Raw genomic sequence first — 24,454 nt, 5'->3', positions numbered from 1 at the left:
ATTTATACATCTGTTCATCAAGCCATCATTTAGTGAGCACCCACAGCGTACCAATCCCTGTAAAAGACCGTGGGTACCCAGGAATGGCAAGAGAGAAATGGGCCCACCCTCACAGACATTAGTCAGTAGTAATAATAACTTACATTTCTACTGTGCTTTCACAATATGTAAAGTATTTTTAGAAACATTTGTGTTATCTACTCCTATCATTTAAGATAAATGTTATTCTTTCTCTTTCTTTCTTTCTTTCTTTCTTTCTTTCTTTCTTTCTTTCTTTCTTTCTTTCTTTCTTTCTTTTTCTTTCTTTCTTTCTTCTTTCTTTCTTTCTTTCTTTCTTTCTTTCTTTCTTTCTCTCTTTCTTTCTCTCTTTCTTCTTTCTTTCTTTCTTTCTTTCTTTCTTTCTTTCTTTCTTTCTTTCTTTCTTTCTTTCTTTCTTTCTTTCTTTTTCTTTCACAGAGAGAGAGACAGCGAGAGAGGGAACACAAGCAGGGGGAGTGGGAGAGGGAGAAGCAAGCTTCCCACGGAGCAGGGAGCCGGATGCAGGGCTCTACCCAGGCCGTGGGATCATGACCTGAGCCGAAGGCAGACGCTTAACAACTGAGCCACCCGGGCACCCCAGTGTTTTTATTGCTAGCATATAAGTGAGATTATTGAAACTTGGACATTTTAAAGACTGGGAAGTTTGGAGATAACCACAAATATATATACAGGATATTTAACCACGAAAATAGCCGTTTATACTTTATAGCATTTAATGTTTTTTTTCAGTAAGAATTCAATGAGGAGACAAGAAACATATAGTCATTCAGAAAGTGAAAGTTTAAAGAATCATTAACTATAACAGGAGATAGGAGTAACAAGGGATTGGGTACAAAGGGCTAAATAGAACTCTACAGAATATACACAAAGCAGATATAGGGAACAGCCGTGACCTCTAGGGGAACACCAAGCACCCAAGAAGGAACCAAATATAGAAATGGACCCCTGCCTTTAAGTCTGGGATTCAGACCTCACTGGAGAGGGCCCTCCTGTGGCCCACTGGATGGCAGACAAATTTCCTGAGGGGCTACACTAGAAAACTGACTGGGAAATAACCTCAGGTGCTGAGAGAGGTCCCGTTGAGAAGAGCCGTGCGCTGCTGGCCACAGAGCCCCGCAGGAGCCTCCCACGGGAGAGGATGTGCAGAAACCAAGAACAGTTTCTCCTCTAGGATACCTCCAGGGTCCTCCACCGATGAAACTTGCCATCTTGCCAGGTGGCAAGGGAGAAATGTTCCAGTATCCCAAGCAGAGCCACAGAGGGTCGATCTGCAGCTTAGAGGAATAGAATGATAAACGGCACACTGGAACAGCAAGAATATTTAGATGAATTATATCACATTGTTTATTTGTTACAACTACACTATGGAAATGCCTATTTTATTCTTATATCATGGGGGAAGTCATTTAAAAATATATTTTATGTAATTACTTCTAAAAGATAAAGAATATTTATATTAAATGTTTTGCCCATTATTATAAAGAGTGAAACTTATAACCTGGCAATTGAAAGCATTGAATTTGGTACCAGACTGTCTGGATCTAATTTCTGAGCATTGTACTTTAGGAAAGTATGCCGGGAAAAATATCTAACCTCCCTGTATCTCTGTTTCTTCATTCAAAAATAAACAAAAACAACCAACAAACAAAAAGGGGGATTTTTTCATATATTTCCCTATGACTATATTGGAGGATGTTTGAAATGTGATGGAATTTAATTGGCATATACATAATGCTCATTTGTAGACTACTGCTATTATCATATATTATTTTTACTTCTTCCATTAAAAAATCTGAAATATCTAGGATAAAGAATAAAGATCTATAAGCATCCTGGAACGAAAATCAGTCATATACAAAGCAACAAATTTAAGCTGCCCAGAGTATTTCTCCAACCTGTAAAATGCTAGGAAATAGTAGTATGACATGTGCAAGTTTGGGGGAAAGAAGATTATTAATAAATAATGCTATAAACAATCTAGTTGTTTCTTATGTATATAGACAACAGAAAAATAAGACATAAAGATCTCTGGCCATGAAAGGTTCATCTATTTATAAGTACATATTGTCTGATGGCAAATGACAGCATATTTCTTATTTGAAAAAATTTAAAGGGGGGTTGTTTTGTTCTTGTTATAAATCGAGTATGTGGCTTTCTATTAAGAGATAGAGGAAATTTAAAGAAAATAAAAAATAATTGATATTCCTACTTAGTGAGGAACAGGCGTATTTCCACCAAGTTTTTTTTTCCTCTATGTATATATGTGCATGTGAGCATATAGAAATATTCACTTAAAAAAATGGTGTCCTACTAAATGTGTTGTGGTATTCTACATTCTACTAGATGTGTGGTGGTATTTGATTGTGCTTCTACTAGTTATAGTAACTTTTTGGACTTTTTAAAATATATAGTCTTGTTATTTGTGAATAATGATAATTGTATTTCTTCCATTTTCATTATTATGTCTCATCTTTCTTTTTCTTGTCCTTTTATACTGGCAGGACCCTCCAGTATGATGCCAAAATAAAGGGGCAAGAGGAGACATCTTTGTCTTCTTTTTTTTTTTTTTTTTAAGTAAACTCTACACCCAGTGTAGGGGTTGAACTCATTACCCCGCCATCAAGAGTCACATGCTCTACCAACTGAGCCAGCCAGGTGCCCCCGTCTCATTCTTAATAAAGACAAAGCATCCACTTTTTATCATTAAGTGTGCTATTAGCTATCGGATTTTCTGCACATGCTGCTTGTGAAGTTTAAAGTTTCCTTTATTCTTAGTTGAAAGTTTTTCGTCATGAATGGGTATTGAATATTTTCAAGTATGTTCTTCAGTTATTTTTTTTAAAGATTTTATTTATTTATTGGACGGAGAGAGACAGTGAGAGAGGGAACACAAGCAGGGGGAGTGGGAGAGGGAGAAGCAGGCTTCCCGCGGAGCAGGCAGCCCGATGCGGGGCTCGATCCCAGGACCCTGGGATTATGACCTGGGCCCAAGGCAGATGCCTAACCTACTGAGCCATCCAGGAGCCCCTGTTTCTTCAGTTATTGAAATGATAAATAACCTTAAAATTTTTTAATATTTAATTATGGTGATTGACTTTTTTCAGTTTGGTGATAGAAATGGATTTGCATCATTCTTCAGTAAAAACTAAAAGCAAGTGTGGACCACTGGGTATATAATTTTCCCATTTGTATAAAAATGAAAGGTGTGGCTTTATGTAAAAACATATATGTATACATGTGTTTTATGCACATATAAACACATATGTGTGCTTTTATATACAGAGAACATTTCAGGATACATGAAAAATTTAACAGCAGTCTATTTTGCATATGAAAAAGCATTGTGTGTCCAGGCTAGGAGAAAGTTTTTATTTTATGCATACTCTTACGCTGTGTGAAATGTTGACTATATATAACTTTGAAAAAAAAGTACTTCTATTTCTTATTGTTATTTATTGCATTTACACGTAAGTATTTTATTAGCTTGGAATATGTTTTGAAGTATAAGGTGAGCCTTTGAAATAATTTCTCACCCAATTATTTAGTTGAGTTTCCAAACTCTGGGAAATAACATCCATTTTTTTACATTTACTAAGCACTGTTGTTTAATTCAGTATGATTATTTTTATTCCACTAAAAGGAATGGTGAATCAATGCTAATTTCACTGCATTTGAATTAATGTAGCTTTGTAAATTATAATTTTTGTTAGAGTTAGTATGCCATATTGGTTTATCAAGTTTTTTTTTTGCCTCATTCTTTTTTTTCTTTTTGTATTTATTCTTCTGATGAAATTTAAAATTTGGTCAATATCTTAAGGTGCTTACCCTGACTACTCAAATTAAAGTGTTTACTTTTCCTTTTCCTATCACTGATTTCTTCTCCTTCATAAACTTATCCCACTTTATATCTATTTCTATATTTACTTAGGCCCATAAATAAGAAACTTTCTCATGGGCCCAAATGTTATCTTATTAACACTGTATCTAGCATAGCACAGGACTTGACATACAGGTGCTCCATAAATATGTGATGGCTTATTCACTCAATGAATGAATGTATGAATGTCTTAAGTTCATCAAACTCCAAAAATATTCAACTCAATTTTATTTCCCTTGCTTTTCTTCACTTTCAACATTTACAGAATCTATTTTAATTTGTGATTAGAACCCTGAATTATTACATTATTAAGGTAATATGAGATAAATGTCATGAGTATCTAAAGTATATTCTTTTCCTATTACATTTTTTAAAGATTTTTTTTGCATTTACATTCAGTTTTGTAACTGAATTTATAGCATTTGTTTGGTTTTAATTCAAATAATAAACATTATTATACAATACGTTTTCTATTCTTCTCTTTTTAATATGGAATCATCGTTTGCATTCAGATGCAAAAGGCTCCTCCCTTGGGCGCCTGGGTGGCTCAGATGGTTAAGCGTCTGCCTTCGGCTCAGGTCATGATCCCGGGGTCCTGGGATCGAGTCCCGCATCGGGCTCCCTGCTCCTTGGGAGCCTGCTTCTCCCTCTACTTCTCTCTCTCCCTCTCCCCTTCTCTCTCCCTCTGTCTCTCATGAATAAATAAATAAAATCTTAAAAAAAAAAAAAGGCTCCTCCCTGGTGAGGGTATATAAATCATTTTCTTTATCTAAGAATTTTTTATATATTGAAAAATATGCTTCTAATCCCTCATACATAAATAACAGAATCTTGTCTACGAAGAGAATTCTTCACTCAAATTTATGTCCATCATGAGAACAAACAAAAGTAAAACACCTTATACACAATATTCTACTTTATCACAGTATATAGTTTCTTGGTGAAGAACTTTGAGACCAACTTGTCTTTTTTATTATTTGTTGTTTTTTTGTCTTTAAAATTCAAAAATGTATAAGGGCATATCCAGGTGTCTTGATGCACCCTTTGGTTTTGTCCTCTCAGATCCTTCTTCGGCTTGAAAACTTTTTCTTTTAAGTTTAATTGTATATGTCCTTGTTGTTTTCCCTTTCTTCCTTTGAAACAGTTATGTTCCTTTGATCATATCTCTATCCATCATTATTTAGGTCATCATTTCCATCCTTTGATTTTGTTCCTACGTTATGGAAAAATTTCTCAGGTCTTTCCCCACTCCATTGATTGAATTTATTTTTTTCATAAGTGCTCTTTACTATCTCAAATTCTATTTTAACTTTTTTCTTAAATTTTGCTCTTTCTTGCAACCTATTTTAGCCTTCATTTTTTCCATTCTTTCATTTCATCCTATTCTCTCATGAGTAACGCCTATAACAGTTTTGTAGAAGCTTCTCTTCCTGAATCTTTTTGAGCACATCAAGAATATAACACGTTCATTTTTCAGCTATTTAAAAAATGAACTAATTTTAAAAAGCTATGTTATTGGTTTGCCTCATCAAGTCAGTGACCCTTACCATCCTCCAGCAGTGCCTCTTTATGATATCTTGACATACTTACTTTATTTGCATTGTGTTGAGATTGATTCAAGCGTGGCATTTCTTTCAGATAGGGCAGGCAATTTTTTTTTTTATTCTACCATCACTGAACACTTGGCTCTTATAATTTCTCCCCCTTTCTTTTTTACTTTTTTTCTGAACTATATCTAAAGTCTTTAATTTTTGGTCCTATCCAAATTTGCCTAGTAGAGCTTGAAACTTCTACCCCATACATTACAAGATTAACTTAGGTTGTCAGATAAATGTGTAAACTATATTTTGTATAGTACAAAGCATACAAAATTATACAGAGTTCCACCATGTGTCTTTAAAATGCTTCCTTAAGAACCTAAGGGTCCACTTCATCTTCTCCCTTCTGTTGAGAGATGTGGTGCATGGCTAAATACACACTGAGAGGGGTAGGAGTGGCGATGAGTTAGGACTATAGCTTGGGTCGGTCCAAAAGTTATTTCACATAGTACTGAGGGAAAACCTCATAGTTTGGTCATAGTAACATGAGTCAAAGTCTTTTTCTGTTATTTGGGAAAGCTATGTGTCACCTTCTGATTCAGAGGGTGCTCTATGCAATGTGTCATCCAAAAGAGATTCATGTTTGTTCTCAGTGATAACTACTGTTGGAAAGTCTGCAAAACCTTCATCATATGTTCTCCTCCTCCCTTTCTCCTCTTCTTTTCTTCCTCTTCCTCATTTTCTTCTTTGTGTTCATCTTCTCTCTTACACAAACATAAAAACATACAAATGCTCTCTCATTATTAGCAATTCATGCTATTTTATGCTGCTTTTTCCTACTTATTTTCTTATTATTTTAATTAAAATTTAAGAAGAAGTCTATTAGGCGTGTCTAATACTTTGTCAATTTTTTAACCAGGTAGTTTCCTAATTATAACTTCTCTCTTTTTTTCCTCTGGATCAAATTTCATAGATTCTCTGGAGTTCTTTAATTCACTCCAGTCTCTGTTATAAGGGACAGGTTTAATCCAGATTATATTTAAAAGATAGGAGTTGTCCACACACTGAACTACCTTGGAAAGAACTTTTTCCTTTTTTCTTTTTTATGCTGGAAGCCAGATCACTAGAAATCTTCCTGCACATGGACACCAATGGTGAGTCAAGAGGGTCCACATTTGGCTAATTGTCGGGTGATTCCACAGCCCTGTTTTCCCTGGACTGTCCCAGATTGTGCTGTTGTGCTAGCATGATTATTAATAGTGCTCCTTTCACTCTCAAAAGCACCCTGGTTTGCATGACAAATCATATGATCACCCTACATAAGACTATGAGATATGATCTAAATATGAGTCTATATCCCTGAAGGCCTCATTCCTGTGTCCTTAATATCATGACATAGTTTTAATAGAATTACACTTGAACAGGTGAAAATTACAGTTAATTAAATTCAACTACAATTCAGTTACTAATACCCTAATTCTGTTTTCATGACAACTGAATGGGTCATGCCACCAAGAGTGTCCAAAGCAGATTGCTCAACCCTAACTGGTGGGCTTAGATAATAATGTAGAATTTGAGTATTTATATATTCAATTTATTTAATTCTAAACATTCTAGAATTTTTGTCCTTCAAAAAAATCTTAGATTGACCCCATTGGTGCAGAGATTACATCTCAGATGACTGAACTTTAAAAGTTCAGTCCCAACTTTAAAGCTCTCACTCATCCATTCATCTTGTCTCCAGAGTGTCTGCTCATCATTCACTTTGTTACCATGCCAAATAAAGGCCTTGCCAGAGCCTATCTATTGTAGACCTACCCTATGCCTAACCACAGTATTCATTAATATGTAAAAGAGGTGATCCCTCTCAAAGTATATCATCCAGCATACATAACAGTGATTGGATGGAACTTTTTTAGATTAAGGTCAGGATAAATAATATACCCCAAATAATCCAAACATTTGGAAGCAACAGAATTGAGTCCAGTCCCCACTTTTGTTAGTTATTAACTTTTATCTTTGGAAAAGTTTAACTTCACTCATCCTCAACTTCCTATATGAAATGGGGATAACACCAACCTCTTGGGATTGCTGTGACCATAAGAGAAAACAATTGTAAATCACCTACTTAAATCCCTGGCAGAATTCTTTTATAAAGCATAGTATATTATGGGTTAAGGGAAAATTAAAGGAAAAAGAAATATTCACTAGCTTTTCTTGGATAGCTTTAATATTAATGAACTAGAAAAGAAACTGAACCAAATGAATTCCTAGATGATGTCTATATTTTATGTCAAGGACAATAGGCTTTCAGCCACAAATGGTAGTACCAGCAAAAGTAGAAAAGGGAACAAATTCAAGATGACTAGCAAAGAAACACATAGAATTTCGAAATCCCTTAACCAGATACATCTTATTTCAGGTTATCAAGAACACATACAAATACAGACACATGAGTAGACCTAAACTCATATGTGAGTTTCCCCTCAGAGGGAGGTTTTTAGGAGTAGTCTGACTTCATATATGTTATTGGCTCTGTTCCATTCAACATCCTTTATCACAGACTTGGATAAGACATACATTGCAATCTGTGAAAAGAACAACTACACTGTATGGCAGAGGCAAGCTGTAATGAGGGGGTGGCACCATTGCCCTTCACTTAGGCATAAACTAAACAAATATAAGAAGCTGTAGATGTGACTTTTCAGTAACATATGCAAAAAGACTTAGATTTTAATGGACTATAGCTGTATGATCCAACAATCTTATATTGCTGCAGAAAATCTAGTGAGCACTTTTGGATAGTCAATATAAAACATCCAAATCAAATCTTTCTATTCCTTACCCATCTGTCTTCCAGATTTCTTGTCTTTTGCTGTCTCTAATCTACTGTTAAACTTTCCATTGAGTTCTTAATTTCTGACAATTGTATTTTTCAATTCCAGAATGTCCATTTCAGTATCACTTTGGAATTTTAACTTTATTATAAAATTTCCATCTCTTCATAGACTGTGCATGTTATTTCCTGTATTTTCTGAAATGTATGTCATTATTATTTTAAAGTTCTTATATGCAAACTCAAATATCTACAACATCTGCTTCTTTTCCCTGGTTTTTTCTCTCCGTTACTAGTGACAATGTTCTGTCTCTTTACATGCCTACTATGTTTTTTTATTTTTTTTAATTTTTTAAAGATTTTATTTATTTATTTGACAGAGAGAGATGGCGAGAGAGGGAACACAAGCAGGGGGAGTGGGAGAGGGAGAAACAGGCTTCCCGCAGAGCAGGGAGCCCGATGCGGGGCTCGATCCCAGGACCCTGGGACCACGACCTGAGCCGAAGGCAGACGCTTGAGAACTGAGCCACCCAGGCGCCCTGCCTACTCTGTTTTTTTAATTGAAAATCAGGCATTGTGTTTGCAAAAACAAAGATGAAAAATTTCTAGATGAGATTATTTTCATCAGAGAGGTTCAGCCTTTCCTCTGGTAGGCAGGCAGAGTGGAGCAGGGAAGAGGCTGACTACCTTAATTTACGGTTTCATTGAGAATCTGTCAGATTCTATTTTTGTTCTACTTTTCAGAAGTCTTCAGCTTGGATATTTAGCCTCACACCTTGTGAAGCTTCAGAATTGGATAAATGTCTTCAGGGGGAAACTGACTGCATTTGAGTGTACTCAAGCCACCAATTTTATCACCCCAAGCCTGACCAAGTTCCAAAATATTTGCTATTTCATCTCCCATCTTCCAGGGTGGAGACAGTATCCTCATTCCTCCTCTAGCTAATTCCACACTATTAAGCCCCTCCAGGGACAAAGCAGTTATTGCAGATTATTTAAGTCATTTCTCCTTTCCTTTGAGGACTTTCTTTTTTTTAATTTTTATTGTTATGTTAATCACCATACATTACATCATTAGTTCTGGATGTAGTGTTCCATGATTCATTGTTTGTGCATAACACCCAGTGCTCCATGCAGTACGTGCCCTCTTTAATACCCATCACCAGGCTAACCATCCCCCCACCCCCCTCCCCTCTAGAACCCTCAGTTTGTTTTTCAGAGTCCATCGTCTCTCATGGTTCGTCTCCCCCTCCAGTTTCCCCCCCTTCATTCTTCCCCTTCCTGCTATCTTCTTCTTTTTTTTTTTTAAACATATGTTGCATTATTTGTTTCAGAGGTACAGATCTGAGATTCAACAGTCTTGCACAATTCACAGCACTCACCATAGCACATACCCTCCCCAATGTCTATCACCCAGCCACCCCATCCCTCCCACCCCCCACCACTCCAGCAACACTCAGTTTGTTTCCTGAGATTAAGAATTCCTCATATCAGTGAGGTCATATGATACATGTCTTTCTCTGATTGACTTATTTCATTCAGCATAACACCTTCCAGTTCCATCCATGTCGTTGCAAATGGCAAGATCTCATTCCTTTCAATGGTCTTGTTCTTCTATTAGATCTTGTTTCCTAAGTAGCATGAACATGTGGGCTATTCCGTTATTTTTTTTTTCTTTATTTGGGCTTATGGTTATAGCTGCTATCCTGTGAAATGTTGGAATTCAGCAAATAACTTGGAGAGAAAACTGAATTTGAGGTCCCACTACTCTCCAAGTTTGTCATTCCAGTCCAATGCAACTGCCAAAAGTTGTGTTTTCCTGTTCCTCAGCAGCAGTGTTCTTCCTGGGCTAAGCATGGATTCTCAGCCTCTAGCTGCATCCAGAATCAACAAGTAACCTCCAGGGGCAGCCTCAGAGCCTCAGCTCACATTTGGAAGGTTCTTGCCTTTCCTCAATTGTCCTCCCTCTGGTCCTTATTGTTTGGCTGATCCCTGTTGCCTACACACACACGTATATTAAAATTATTCTCAGTGGGGGCATTGGTCTGATCCTAAGAAGCAACAGTCTTATGTAGGTTTCAGTTGAGTACAATACAGGTTTTAATAGGTATAGCTATCAGGCACTGTGAAGATAAAGTACGTTTGTGTATTGGAGAGGGAGCAAATGTCCCACTTCAACTTTCTAAAATTTCTGATACAAGGAATCACCTTATGAATCTTTCTACCTGTCATCTATCTGTTTCTCCCTCTGCCTATTTATCTGTCTCATAATCCATCTACTCATTTATCCATCCATCTTCTTTTCACAGGAATTTCATAACAATTGATTAGATTGCTATCAAACAAAGAATGAAAGTCAGTATCTGAAACAACTAAAATAATAAATAGTAAGAATCTAGGTGCTGATGTTTTCATTGTCTTCATGACTCAAATGAGTAAACCAAATTGTATGATAGCTAATCAGTTCTGTAACTGCGAATTTTTGCTTGATCTTAGGTTAATTAATTTATGCATGCTACTATAGATCTGATGTTTATTGCTCTTAATCCATTACCAACTATATTCTGATGTTCCACCAAGTTTTCTTTTCCTATCTGTTTTTTCCTCTTAACAATGTATAATCATTGAGTTTTTGGATGATTATAAACATTGGAAAATTTATAATGAGAAAAAACATGAAACTATAACTTTATTTATGTATATGTGTTTAAATCAAACATATTTCCTTCCTGAAAGGATAAAAACAGAAGGTTTGAAGAAAGGTGAAATTAAAGAACCAACTGAAGAAATCTATCACACAGCGGAAAGAGAAAGCAGGTAGTTTTGAATAAGAGGAGAAAATGAAGAAGCTATCAGTCATATCTTTGAGTAATTAACAATATATGGAAAGACTAAAACCACCATAAGCATCATTAGCATCTATATGCAAATATGAGTGAAGTTGACGGCATACACATTGTAGGATCCATCTTCATAACTTCAATCGAACTATTGTGATTTTAGATCCAGTGCCATTTTAAATATATAGCAAGGTAATGTAACAATAATCATTTTTTTTTAAGATTTTATTTATTTATTTATTTATTTGACAGAGAGATAGAGAGCACAAGTAGGCAGAGAGGCAGGTGGAGGGAGAGGGAGAAGCAGGCTCTCCGCCGAGCAGGGAGCCCGATGCGGGACTTGATCCCAGGACCCTGGGATCATGACCTGAGCCGAAGGCAGCCGCTTAACCGACTGAGCCACCCAGGCGCCCAACAATAATCATTTTAAAATAAATATTTTGTCCTAGATTTAGACTGAAGTGAATATTTTATCTATATTATTTTATTTTTTAAAATTATTTATTTATTTATTTGAGAGAGAGAGCACAAACAGCAGGGAGAAGCAGAGGGAGAGGGAGAAGCAATCTCCCCACTGAGCAGAGAGCCTGACCTGACGCAGGGCTGGATCCCAGGACCCCCAGATCATGACCTGAGCAGAAGGCAGATGCTTAGCCAACCGAGCCACCCAGCTGCCCCTATATATTATTTTATTTAATCTCCACTGCAATCATTTAAAGTAGATAAACTTAGTCGTGTTTAATCACAGATGAATAAAGTGTAGCTTACACTACATAGGAAACTTGCCAAAGAGTTTAGTTAGTATCAAAGCGGTGTTGAAATCCTGTGCTCTCAATCGGCACTGTCTATAGAATTTTATGTAATAATGGAAAGGTGCTATGTAGGCACTAATGCATTGCCATTAGCCACATGTGGAAAGTGAGTACTTAAAATGTAGCTAATGCCACAATGAGGAACTGAAGAGTTAACTTTATTTAATTGTAATCAAGTAAAATTTAAATGGCCACAAGTGGCTACCACACTGGACAGCACAGTCTAAAATAGCTAGATTGGACTGGCTCCTGGCCCTGAAAGATCTTGTGAAGTATACAGGAACACCATTTTAGAAGGCTTTTCTTGGAGTTAATCAGCAGGGATATCACTCCTTGACCTACTTTTAATAGAAATCAATATTGTATATGGAAAACTCTAATGTATATACTGGCCTTTCTTAGCAAATGATATGGGAGAGAGCTCACTTGTAAACATTTTGTACAAAGTAAACAGTATATACGTATGTCAAATGCTTTCCGTAAGTCAAAGTGCAATTTCCTCTTTCTTTATTTGGGTTTGCTGTGAGGCCATGAGTATACACACTTAACCCTGCCCAAGGAAAATAATACCAGAGAGGAAAGATAGGGGAAGCTGGCTGTTTTATATTTACTTAGGATGTGTTAGGTCTTGGCATTGTGGAGCTAAATAGCCATTCTTGGTGAGTTCTACTTTCTTCTAGGTCAGGTCATGCTGAGTAAGTAGGGTGACAGCAGGGGACATTTAATATTATCTCAGGAGCATGTGAGGTGACTCCTTCCTCTGACTGCTCTTCCTCATGCCAAATAGTTTTAAGCTAGAATGCCTTCTTACCCTTTCTTTCCTCACTTTTTTAACCAAAGAGCACTTTCTTTATTTATACAAACACTACAAGAGTGTTTTCCTTGCATGTGAAGCCTCAAAAAAGCAAACATTTTCCTTACGTAAGAACATCTTCTAAATAAAAATAATGCTTCCTTTTCCTGAGAACCCAAATTCCACCGGGACACATTAGAACTTTTGTTACGTGGTTTATCTTCCCATATTCTTAACTCTTAAAAGATTGAAGTTATTCGAACAGATGGGAGTAATTCAAGGCCTTTAATCCCTCCTTTTCCTTATCGGTGCTGGCTGTTTAGGCTTCGTTTCAAAGTCGAGAGTTGTTGGCTTGATGGTCATGACTGCAGAAGGGGGTTTGATTGACTGCACATGTGTTAAAGCCATGCATACATTACTGAGGACACTATGAGGCAGAGTGCCCTCAGAGACACACTTCTGAAAAGAGTAGTTGACTCAGGCCCCACCTATACAGAGCTCAGTTCCTAAAAATAGGTGCCAAGTTGCATCCTTTAGACGCAGGGCTAAAATAAATTCAGCCGTCCCATCTACTTGCTTGATAGACCCTTCAGTGGAGCCGGCCTCCACTCCACCGATTGCTTTCAGGGGACTGGGAAATTTGCTGTACAGGAAACAAGGGAGGAAGCTCGTCAGCGACCTGTAAAGATACATGACATTTTCATTAACTCAGAGTTAGATCTATTACAAAAGGTATGTATGATATAGTCATTGATGCATATCTGCTTCCTGGGTAGTAATATGTTCTTAGTGATTGATTGAGATCAATGAAGACCATAGGTCAAATTGTAATTGTTGAAAATATCCAGTCGGATTTTGTTTTTATGACAATATCTGGTATTACATTTATAATATTAAATGTAAGGCTTCATATATTAATCTCTGCCAAATAGTTAGCATGTTTCATATTTAGTGTTGAAGAATAATGAACCAAACCTTAAGCTAAAAATTCATGAGTGAAAATTATACTTCAGCTTCTAGCTAAAAGAGAAAATAAAATTAGTGTATCTTCTATGACCATAAATTAATAAAATATACAATGAATGTACTAAAAAATATAAATTGTGTTACTTGGAATCTGGTGAGGGAAAGGAAGAATTTAAAATATCTTCAACTGTTGCAGCTTGCTCAGAAGAACATGTTGAAAATTATTCTTTCTCCAGCCTTAGTTTGATTTTGTGCTTCTTGCCCCAGCCACAGTCTCGTCTCCTTTGGGAGTATTACTGGAGTAAGGATTAAAGAATCAGGTTCTTAGATGTTTTGCAGAATTAAGAAAAGCACTGCCAGTTGGATTTGCCAGCCGTAATTATAGTAACTACAAACTTAAAGAGAGAAGACTGAGATTTTACTTTAAAGGTATCATGGCCTATATTACTGTTTCAAATGGATTTTTTTCTGTCTTCGATTGCCTATGAACACCTTAATTTGGCCCTGTTGTGCCTTAAGTGTTTAGATGTCAGAGACTGAAGTGATTTGGGACAGGCATTATAACAGAACATCTTAAGACACCAACTAAAAGCAAGGACACTTTAAGATTACATAATGCAGGGTTTAAATATAGCCAGCTGGTGCTGAACTGAAAGATATTTATTTTTACCAGAGCTCCATTGGGTCACTGACGAGCTGTAGGTTGTTTAAATTATTTTAAATTTCATGTGCCGAGGACCAAAGGATGAGTAAAATATTTACCTCAGCTATATTCAGAACCATGAATTTTAATATGAAAGAGCACCTGTTTTGAGTTTTAAAGATATCACCACGGAGTGGCAAAATATTGGATCAGAAATGAGGGAGTCTTGAATTCTATGCTTAAATATTTCTCTACTTCTCTGCCTGATCTTTGAATATTTTACCTTCTTACTATTAACATGTAAATGAACAACTAGTCCCATTTTTAAAAGTCAGCATTTTGGATGTCTGCAAATATGGCAAAGTGTCAGCTGTTTGGGAAAATATAGTCTGGAGTAAATGTCTCTGCTTTCATCTGATGTTGGACATCTTTAAGATACGGCTTCCTTCAACCACCTGAAGAATAAAAGTAGACATTCTCTAATGATCACAGAGGGCTCTACTTCAAAAGATGTTCATGTAAAAATGTCAGCCCAGGCCTCAAGTCTTCTGTGATCCCAGAGGAAGAGAGGGTTGGTTGCCTTTTCTCTGGTTTATTTTTGGGTGAAAAGCCCACAGAATTCATAGATCATTTCCGGTTGTCTACCATTGATAGCTGTTGCTAGTCAGCCAGCTCCCCTGTTCTGTCTCTCATATTTTACCACAATTGAACAACTTATGTATGTCAGTATTCTTTTTACTCTTTTGGTAAAATATTACTTATGATGAGGCGATTTGGAGTTGGACTCCCTGGTAGTCTTGGTCCTGGGAACTACTTCCTCTGCTCTTTGTTTCTCTCTCTGCCTCACACAGACACACAACTCTGGACACTAAGAAACCACTCTTTAAGACCTGATTCCTAGCTGGGAGTCACGTCTAGATTCAGTAATTTATAGAGCAGGGCATACACTTTATAAGTGCTTGACAGTGTAATTCTAACATTTTTTTTTAAAGGATAATTCTTTTTTTTAAGATTTTATTTATTTATTTGAGAGAGAGAGAGAATGAGAGACAGAGAGCACAAGAGGGAAGAGGGTCAGAGGGAGAAGCAGACCACCCTCTGAGCAGGGAGCCCAATATGGGACTCGATCCTGGGACTCCAGGATCATGACCTGAGCCGAAGGCAGTCGCTTAACCAACTGAGCCACCCAGGTGCCCCAAATTCCAACATTTTTGATTGAATAATCTATGGGGGACAGAATTTAATTGACATTACATTGTCCTTTTGTTTTGCTTCCCACCTCCTATTTTGAAAGCATTCAAGTTACACTTTGAAATTTAATTAAATTGTAATTTCTTTTTTGTTTGTTTTGCTTCTGAAACAGACACTTGATCATTCAAATTACAGGCTCATTCCTTGCAGGATGGCGGGTAACTTCAGTTTTTTTCTGATTCAGAAATAACTTTTTTAGAACACTGATTTATTCCACATAGATGCATGGTCTTTATATGACTGTATGATATGTTGCATTGTTTTTATTTTTTTTCCTGACAACAAATGTGTGGTGTTTTCTGGCACCAACCTATTCTCCAGTTCTCTGACACCAACTGGGTATACAACTTAATTCAATTTTCACACTAATTCCCAAAGTTAGAGCAGACCCCACAGATTGCCCCCGTTTCAGCCGCTAACTCCGGAACAGCCAAATAGAAGAGATGCATAGGGCAAAGTGGGGTGGAGGATGGTGGCACAGAGCTCCGCTCTCTCTCTGGGCTCCATACCCCTCAGTGTGTTCACCAACCTGGAAGCTCACCAAACCCTGTTGTTTAGGGTTTTCATCAAGATTTTATTACATAGGATGACTGACTAAATCACTGGCTACTGGTTATTGGATTCAATCTCTAGCTTTTCTCTCCCTCTCCAAGGTGGGGAGTGGGGTTGAATGTTCTAACTCTTTAATCACTAGGTTGTTTTTTCTCGCAATCAGCCCCCAACCTGAAGCCATTTCTACTCCCTCTTAACCCCCGCAAGAGACCAGGAGTCCTCTCATTAACATACCAAAGACACTACCAATCAAGCGATTCCAAGAGTTGTAGGAGCTGTATGCCAGGAGCCAGAGACAAAGACCAAATATTTATTTTTTATTATGTCATATATGTCTGCAACATCTCTTCTCCTTTGAAATGCTACCTATGAACTCCAGAGTAAAACTTTCATACGACTTACTTTCCTAATCATTGGAATCCATCTCTCACAAACTTACCTGAATATTTTTGATTTGTACAGTATAACCAGTAAAAGCACAAAGGACAGTAACAGGCAACAAAAAGAGCAAAGATTTCATTTTCTTAAAAATGTTGAAAATCAGCAAATTCAATGAATTATTTGTATCAGTTTAGATACAACAGATGATGGTGTGGCTATAATTAATGACTTTTTGTGAGCCTAAATGATGGCATAAGAATAATCTGCCAGTGACCAGTACAGTAGGTAATCCGAATTCCTGGTAGAGTAGCTGGACTTCTTAAAATATTGCCAAGGATAAAAGGAATTTATTACACAGATAACCCAAAGAACCTCAGGGACTGTTTGGTGCAACACTTTTAAGTTCTAGATAAGAAAACCGAGGCAAAGGAACATTAACTAGTCACTCTCATTAAGCACAGAGAACTAGAAGCCAACTCTCTTGACTTATATTTCACTGCTATATGTCATTCTACAAAGCTTTATGCCATAACATCAACCCAATTCCATTCCACCCCCATGACCTTTCGAGGTACACCTTAATAAAGTCCTTTTTTCCTAGCAATAGAATTGTGATGCTTTTTGTTTTGTATTTCCTGTTCTCTTAAAATTGTGAAAAATTGTGGAAAAGGAGACCTGATCCACATATTCAGTTAAAATTTAAAAAAAAATATGATGATTGCTCATTTTTTAAATTTTATTAAGCATTTAAGTTTCCTCATCTTATGTGTTCATTGAGCTCTTTCCCCACCCCCCACTGTCCTCTCATGGGTGCATGATTTTTCACTGCTGTTTTTGGCAGAACTTCAAGTAGATTTGTCTTCTACATTTTTCTAATTGTATGCAGGATATATCCTGCTGTCTGGGGAACTGAACACTTTAGATATATCTGACTGTTCAAAAGTAAGTAATTGCCAAATTTCTCCAGGCATACACATGATTTAAAATAAATATAATACTGGGGCGCCTGGGTGGCTCAGTTGGTTAAGCGACTGCCTTCGGCTCTGGTCATGATCCTGGAGTCCCGGGATCGAGTCCCACATCGGGCTCCCTGCTCGGCAGGGAGTCTGCTTCTCCCTCTGACCCTCTTCCCTCTCGTGCTCTCTATCTCTCATTCTCTCTCTCTCTCAAATAAATAAATAAAATCTTTATAAAAAATAAAGTAAATATAATACTAAAAGAATTTATTTAGGGAAATTTCTCTTTGTAAAAGATCCAATAGCATCTTCCTAAAGAATCTGAATATATCAGCATGTGTATTTCTAAATGCATTGACTTGGCAGTTACTAACGTTGAAGAGCTAAAAAAAAAATCGTATCACTATTAATTTTACAAGCAAAGTCCAGCATTAGAAATGGTTTCCAAACATGTTCTCAGTGTTCTTCATTTAAAGTTCAGTAAATGTGGACTGAATATAAACTAATGTGTGAATATCATTTAATTTAATTTTTTTAACTCATAGAATTTAATTGCATTGAAATAAAATGTAGGTAGAATTTGTATTATAAAGTGATGGGTTTTTTAACTACATTAAATTTTGGGCTCTTTTTTTTTTTTTTAGATTTTATTTATTTATTTGACAGAGAGAGAGAGCGGCAGGCAGAGGGAGAGGGAGAAGCAGGCTTCCCGCTAAGCAGGGAGCCCGATGTGGGACTCGATCCCAGGATCCTGGGATCATGACCTGAGCCGAAGGCAGACGCTTAACCAACTGAGCCACCCAGGCGCCCCTTAACTATATTAAATTTTGATAAGTAGAGTCACATTTCCCCATTGAATTGCATTTAACTTCATGGGTGCTTTATCACCATCTCTGTTGTTGATGATAATTTTGTTTGTTTGTAGTCAATACTGTCATAATAATTTAGCTTTACCTTTTCTAGCCAGTAAGCATTTTGTCAAATAATTTGAGGTTCATAGGTAACAGAGTAAATAAGCACTCCAGGGAAACAATGAAAAATCTTTTCATAAAGCTAGGGATCACCTTTTAATGTACCTGTTTTGTAAGTTAGAATTTTTGACTCTCCACACAAGGGTTTTATTGTTAAGTTGGAATATTTCTGGGAAACAGACAAGAATAAAGTGATTTTGTTCACGTTATTAAAGGTTGTCAATGCCAGTGAGAAGCTCTATTTAGAATTCACTGTGTCTGCTTCTGCTGGATCCCAAGCCATTTTCCTGAGCGCTGTATAGGGTGGAAGTCCGCTGTTTTGCTACCCCACAGCAGTTTTCAGTTGGAACCCAGGGGCTAGAGCTAGGGATGCCAAAGGAAGAGCAACTTAGGGCAAGCAGCAGCTTGCTCAGTTCCTTCTGTCCTCTGAACCATCCCAGAATGCTCAGAGTGGGAACAGAACCTCATTAGGACCCTGACCTCTTCAGTAGAAACTATGGTAGCCCTCTGAGTCCCAGAAGACTCAAAACCATATATTTTTAGGAATGTAACTGTATTAGTGCATGTCTGCTTCACTCACTGACTCATTCTGGAATGGGATTAATTTTAGGATTCATCATCCATCTGTCATCCAGAGCTGGACAACAGCCCCAACTTTTACTCTGTAAAATATCAGAGAAGTGAAATTTGAAGCAAAGGCATATGTTTGTATTTAAGTTACAATCTTTTCTTTTCTGAAAAGATCTAGTCCAGCTATTGCAGTTATCAACTCAAAACTATTTATAATTTCTAATACTCCACCTTTTAAATTACCTCAGACTTCAATGTTCACCTCTTTCCACTTACCTCACCATTTCAACCCAACTTGTCCCAGCTTCTTGACTATGTCATTGTGTTATGTTATTACCACTTCTTTCCATTATGCTCCATTATATATATATGTGTGTATGTGTATATTCTTGTCTGTAAAGTATGGTGTTCCTGATGGCTCTGTATTGTTTTCCATTTCTTTTACATTCTCGAAGTGCATTTGGATGTTCAAATAAAGAAGAGTAATCTTCAGACAAAAGCCAATAACCACAGTATCATCCAGAATGACATTTCTTTTTTACTCCTTGCATTACATTGTGTGGAGAACCTGACACAAAATTCTGTAAACCTTTGTATTGAGAAAGTACCAAACTACATTTTTATAACAACAACAAAAGCAATAATAATAATAAACATAAACATTTTCTACGGGATTATTCTCCCATGGAGAGATTTATTTTAAAAGTTCCAGGAGCTGATGTATAAAATTTCCTTATTGATATCATCTTTACATTGTAATCAATCTGAACCATTTCTCAAATGATGTAACATGTTCTCTCTCCTTGTCTTTCCTCTTCCTTCTTTTTTAATCTCATTTCTATTAAAGACCTCCTATATAAGGAATATATTCCATAACCCTAAAATTGAAATTATCCTTAAGATGTATACAGTGTCCTCAGTTTATTAGAATCACAAAAACACCATCTCCTAGGGCCAGAAGAGGTTCCAAAGGAACCCCAGATAACACTTTACTAGGAAATCAGAAAATACTGTCAGGTGAACCCTAGTTAGTTGAACACAGACTTTGGAACCAGACTGCTTGGGTTTGAATTCTGACTCTTACACTTACCAACTGGATGACTTCAGGCAAATTATTTAATGTCTCTATCTCTGTGTCTATTTCCTCATCTGAAAATGGAGATACTATTAATATCTACTTCATAGGGTTGTTTTGAGGATTAAATAAATTCATATTTGTAAAATGACTTAAACAATAGTGCCTGGTATACAGTAAGTGTCATATAAGCTTTTGCTATTACTGTCATTATTATTATTGTTTAACATATGAGGCTAGTACAACATAATAACCATTACCTCTTTCTCAGAGAACAAAATAAGAAAATAAATTACCAAGTTTTCCTGGAAGCTGAACATTCAAAAAAAAAAAAAAACCACCACACTAAAGACTGTTTAAGAGAAAAAATCAGCTACCTGATTTAATAGGTTATTCTATTGTTAAAGGCATCCTTACCTTGCAGGGGTGCACTTTTCAGCTCAGATTAAATTTCTGTCCTCTCTGGAGTTGTAGAAAGCTATTAAGTGCCCTCTTTCTATTATAATAATTTCAACACTTGAAACTAATAACCTTCCTGTTATTCTTGATGTCAACATCACATTACTTCAAGAAATCGAACTCTTCAACTACCCTCAACCTTAATGACTCTGTGCTCCCAGCTACTCATTGGACCTTGTCATTACTTTCACTTAGTTCTTGGACTCTTGACATATGGACCACAGTTTTCTTTATTTTCTACTAAAACTGATCTTGGCCCTCAGCAGGATCTTCCCCTCCTCAACACATTCCGCCCATCTGATTCTCTGCTTTTACTGGCCTCATTGCTCCCCGTATCTTGGATCCATTTGCAATGTCTGAGTGAAGATGGAAGGAGAACACTCAGGAGGGAGGGAGGCACTGAAAGATGGGGCTGTAGAGACCAGACTGTTTATCAAGGGAATCTGAGCAGCAAAGGCAAAGAAGAATCCAATCACTGAAAAGAAAGCAAAAAATTGGGGCTCCTGGGTGGCTCAGTGGGTTAAGCATCCAACTCTTGATTTCAGCTCAGGTCATGATCTCAAGGTCGTGAGATGGAGACCCACATCAGGCTCCCCACTCAGCGAGGCATCTGATTAAGATTCTCTCTCACTTCTGCCTCTCCCATTTGTGCATGCACTCTCCCTCTCAAATAAATAAATAAATAAATCTTTAAAAAAATAAAAGAAAGCAAAAGATCATGAGCCAATGAAAGGCAAAATGCATCATATTTGAGGGATGAAGCTAAACTATAAACAGGAAAATAAATGGCAAGGTCAGAAGTAAGGAGGATTAGAAACAAGATAGGGTTGGAGCCTGTGATAGCCTCGGGCATGCATTTCAAACTAAGGCCAAGAACAATCAGGAGTGTTGGAGGTCTGGAGTTAAGGGCTACTGCCTCCAGGCTTCAAGGATGGGTCTAAGAGCTTAAAGGAACCACGCTAGACCTAATGCCCACTCAACCAGGACTCCACTGGCAGCTGCAATGGTGGAGCTTCCATTGACTCCCTGTTTCATTTGCCCCACGTTCTTGAGCTAAATTCACCTCACCAAAAACCAACTCAACATTTTCCCCTCATGTACGATTTTTGCTTCCATCCCAAGGCTGCCTCTCTCTATAAATAATATATAATATAATATATATATTGACTCCTTATCACATTTACCATTATTCCTGACAATCCCAGGTGTTGTCTATTCTAATATACAACTGGAAAATTTGAGACTGGAAATAAGTCTGTGGGTAATACTTTTTTTTAAAAAAGGCTATCTCGAATTTTAAAAGGTTTGGCAGTATACAGTTAGGGTTTAAATAGTCACCAGAGATAGGCACACAGTAGAATATAGATGAAGCCAAGAGCTGATGGAGACTGAACCCCAGAAGACTAGGGATGGAGCCCAGGAGACTATACATGGTTGGGTGGCAGGAATTTTTCAGGAGACTGGTCATGATAGAAGAATGTTATTTTGTATCTGGTCTAAGCTACTCCCTAACTCCATACTCGGGTTTGAGATTTTATGAAGAACAACGCAAAGAGTGCTGCAAAGCATCAGCATTTTTAATTCCTCCTTCTGAGATACTTTCTGTAATGGCAAGTGTCAGGCGTGGTGAGGTTTGTTACATTTTCCTCAGGCCCTGCACTGCTGGTGAATGGGACTAGGGCCTTCTGTCACATCTGCTTTCCTTGGCAAGCTTCCAACTCAGAAGTGCACTGGGACACCCTGAAAACCTACTGAGGTCCTCCTAGATCTCACAAAACAAAACAGGATACTACTTGTGATTAGATGCTCCTCCAAGGGAAAATGTGTATATATCAGTCTGCATGTTTTACCTATACCTCTGTGCTTGGCCCACTGGGTGGGGAGGCTAGTATTTTCTTCTGGACCGAACTGTGATGGAGACATGAATGTATCCGGAATTTTTGAGCTACAATATTTGTCTAATTGCTTTCTGCAGATATGTCATAACAGGAGAATTTCTGGCAGAAATTTAATTTGGCAGAAAGCCCAACGTTGACTGGTTTCACTTTCCAAGCAAACATTTTTGTGCAGTTCTAATTTTCCCTTGCTCATGTGGTATCCTGCGGAGCATTTTTGGTGCTGAGCTGGGTTTCACTGTGGGAGACTCACAGGTTCACAGGCAAAAGTTTATTTTTGCTCCCTCCTGGAAGCTCTAATCCCAACTTTCACATCTCCGGGCTGCTTAAATAACTTCTGTTACAGAATTTGGAACTTGTTTTCTACCCTTTAAAAAGAAGCAGGAGAGAGAAAGTAACAAAATCTGTCAACAGGAACCATCGAAAGATGGGCACTGAATCTTGCACTATTATTTCTAGACAAATTCATTTGATAAATGCTTAAGGGTCATCCACTGTGTATCAATCATGATGCCAAATGTTAAATACCTATGAAGTTGGCTGTCTTCATCTCAACTGTCCATCTAGAATTTTAGTTTCAGATAATAATAAAAATTTAATAACCGCTTCTGCAAAAATGTTAGGAAAAGCTCTGCCTCTCATTGTTAGGGAAAGCACAAGCATATCATTCTTAGAAATGCTTTATATTCCTCCTATTCCCAAATAAGGGCACATGAGGAGCATTTCTGACCACTCTGTGATGGCCCTCGTACTATATTCACGCTGTATGTGTTGCCGTTTTGTAAACTGATGAAGCTAAGAGATTCTTTGACCAAAATCATGGTAGCTATGGTTATGCACGCAAGACTTAGATGGAAACTGATGCTGAGCTCCTGGCTAGTCGTTGATAACCTGTAGTTGTCATTCTGTGTCTAAAATTAAAAAAAATAATAATATCTAAAGACAAACAGAGATGCTTAACTCTGAGTTCTTTCCTTTCAGGTGAGTTGTCCTAATACAATGGCAGGTCACACTAAGTTGAAATGACTTGTCTGTCCGCCCAAGGCTTTTGGTGCCTAAAAGGAATAGTCTGGGGAAGTGATTCTATTTTAAAGCTTCATATGGAATTTTACAGTGAAGCACAATATGTAGTTTTTAAATTGCTTTTTTTACATTTCACTCTCCCCAACTTCACTCTGTTCACCTTCTTTTACACTTGAGTTTAATGCCATTGGTCTAGGAAAACTTTTGTTTGCAAGTTTTAATTAAATTCTTTGTTGTTCACAGATATCACTGTCTTAATGTGCATGGAAAGAGCAAGTTTTAATCTGAATAACATTTAAAGGGTGATTTTTACACTTCACCCTTTAAAAACAGGAGTGAAATAAGCAGCATAAGCTGATGGTGCACTTATAGGATTAGATTTTGAATCTGAGAGAAAAGAAACAAATGTCAATGCCAAATTTGTAAAGATAAATAAGTATAAATAAATTAAGGGATGATGAGACTGACTAACTATGTACTTCATGTGTATCTTAAGCAGGGCAGACTATTATTAAATTACGTCCACTCTTTGGACCGATCCTAGTACCTGCATTTCATTAAGAAACTGACATCATCTTTTTCTTTTGAAGTTACAGTCTGCATTTATATGCAAAGGGCATGGAGGGCACCTTAATGGTGACAGGGAGAACAACCCAGCACCTGACTGATTCGAAGTTTTGATACATTAAAATTATTACACTTTAAATTATAAACATCCCTGTTCTATATTTAAAAGACTGGTCAAAATGTGTAGAGCATTTTCTAGTATACCCTACAATTATGGGGACAGTGACCAGAAAGTATTTGGGACAGTACAGACGTTTGAACAAGATGCCGATTGCCCTCCATTTTAGAGAGCATTAGAGGAATCTATAGCTTTGGGAAGAAGAACAGCATCCTACCTGGATTCTTAACATTTCTGCTGAACATTAGCACTTTTGTCTTCCTACCCGAGATTAAATGATTAAAGACCACAT

General features: G+C 37.1%; 1 protein-coding gene across 3 annotated transcripts in view; it reads left to right on the top strand.

Moving 5' to 3' along the window:
• The window catches only part of XIRP2 (xin actin binding repeat containing 2), a 311,289-nt gene that overhangs the window by 223,530 nt on the left and 63,305 nt on the right, over positions 1-24,454 (top strand). The window contains exons 3-4 of one of the 3 annotated variants that reach the window (XM_088022124.1): positions 10,124-10,183; positions 12,362-12,403. The exons of the other annotated variants lie outside the window; for them this stretch is intronic. The gene's annotated coding sequence lies outside the window, so the exon portion shown is untranslated. The remainder of the gene's footprint in view (positions 1-10,123; positions 10,184-12,361; positions 12,404-24,454) is intronic. 3 annotated transcript variants of the gene reach the window in all.

This window comes from Eumetopias jubatus, unplaced genomic scaffold (genome assembly GCF_037043125.1).
Source record: "Eumetopias jubatus isolate StellerSeaLion01/CBP00866 unplaced genomic scaffold, mEumJub1_p1.0 scaffold_3, whole genome shotgun sequence".
NCBI lineage: Eukaryota > Metazoa > Chordata > Mammalia > Carnivora > Otariidae > Eumetopias > Eumetopias jubatus.
This window is presented reverse-complemented; position numbering and strand designations above follow the sequence as displayed.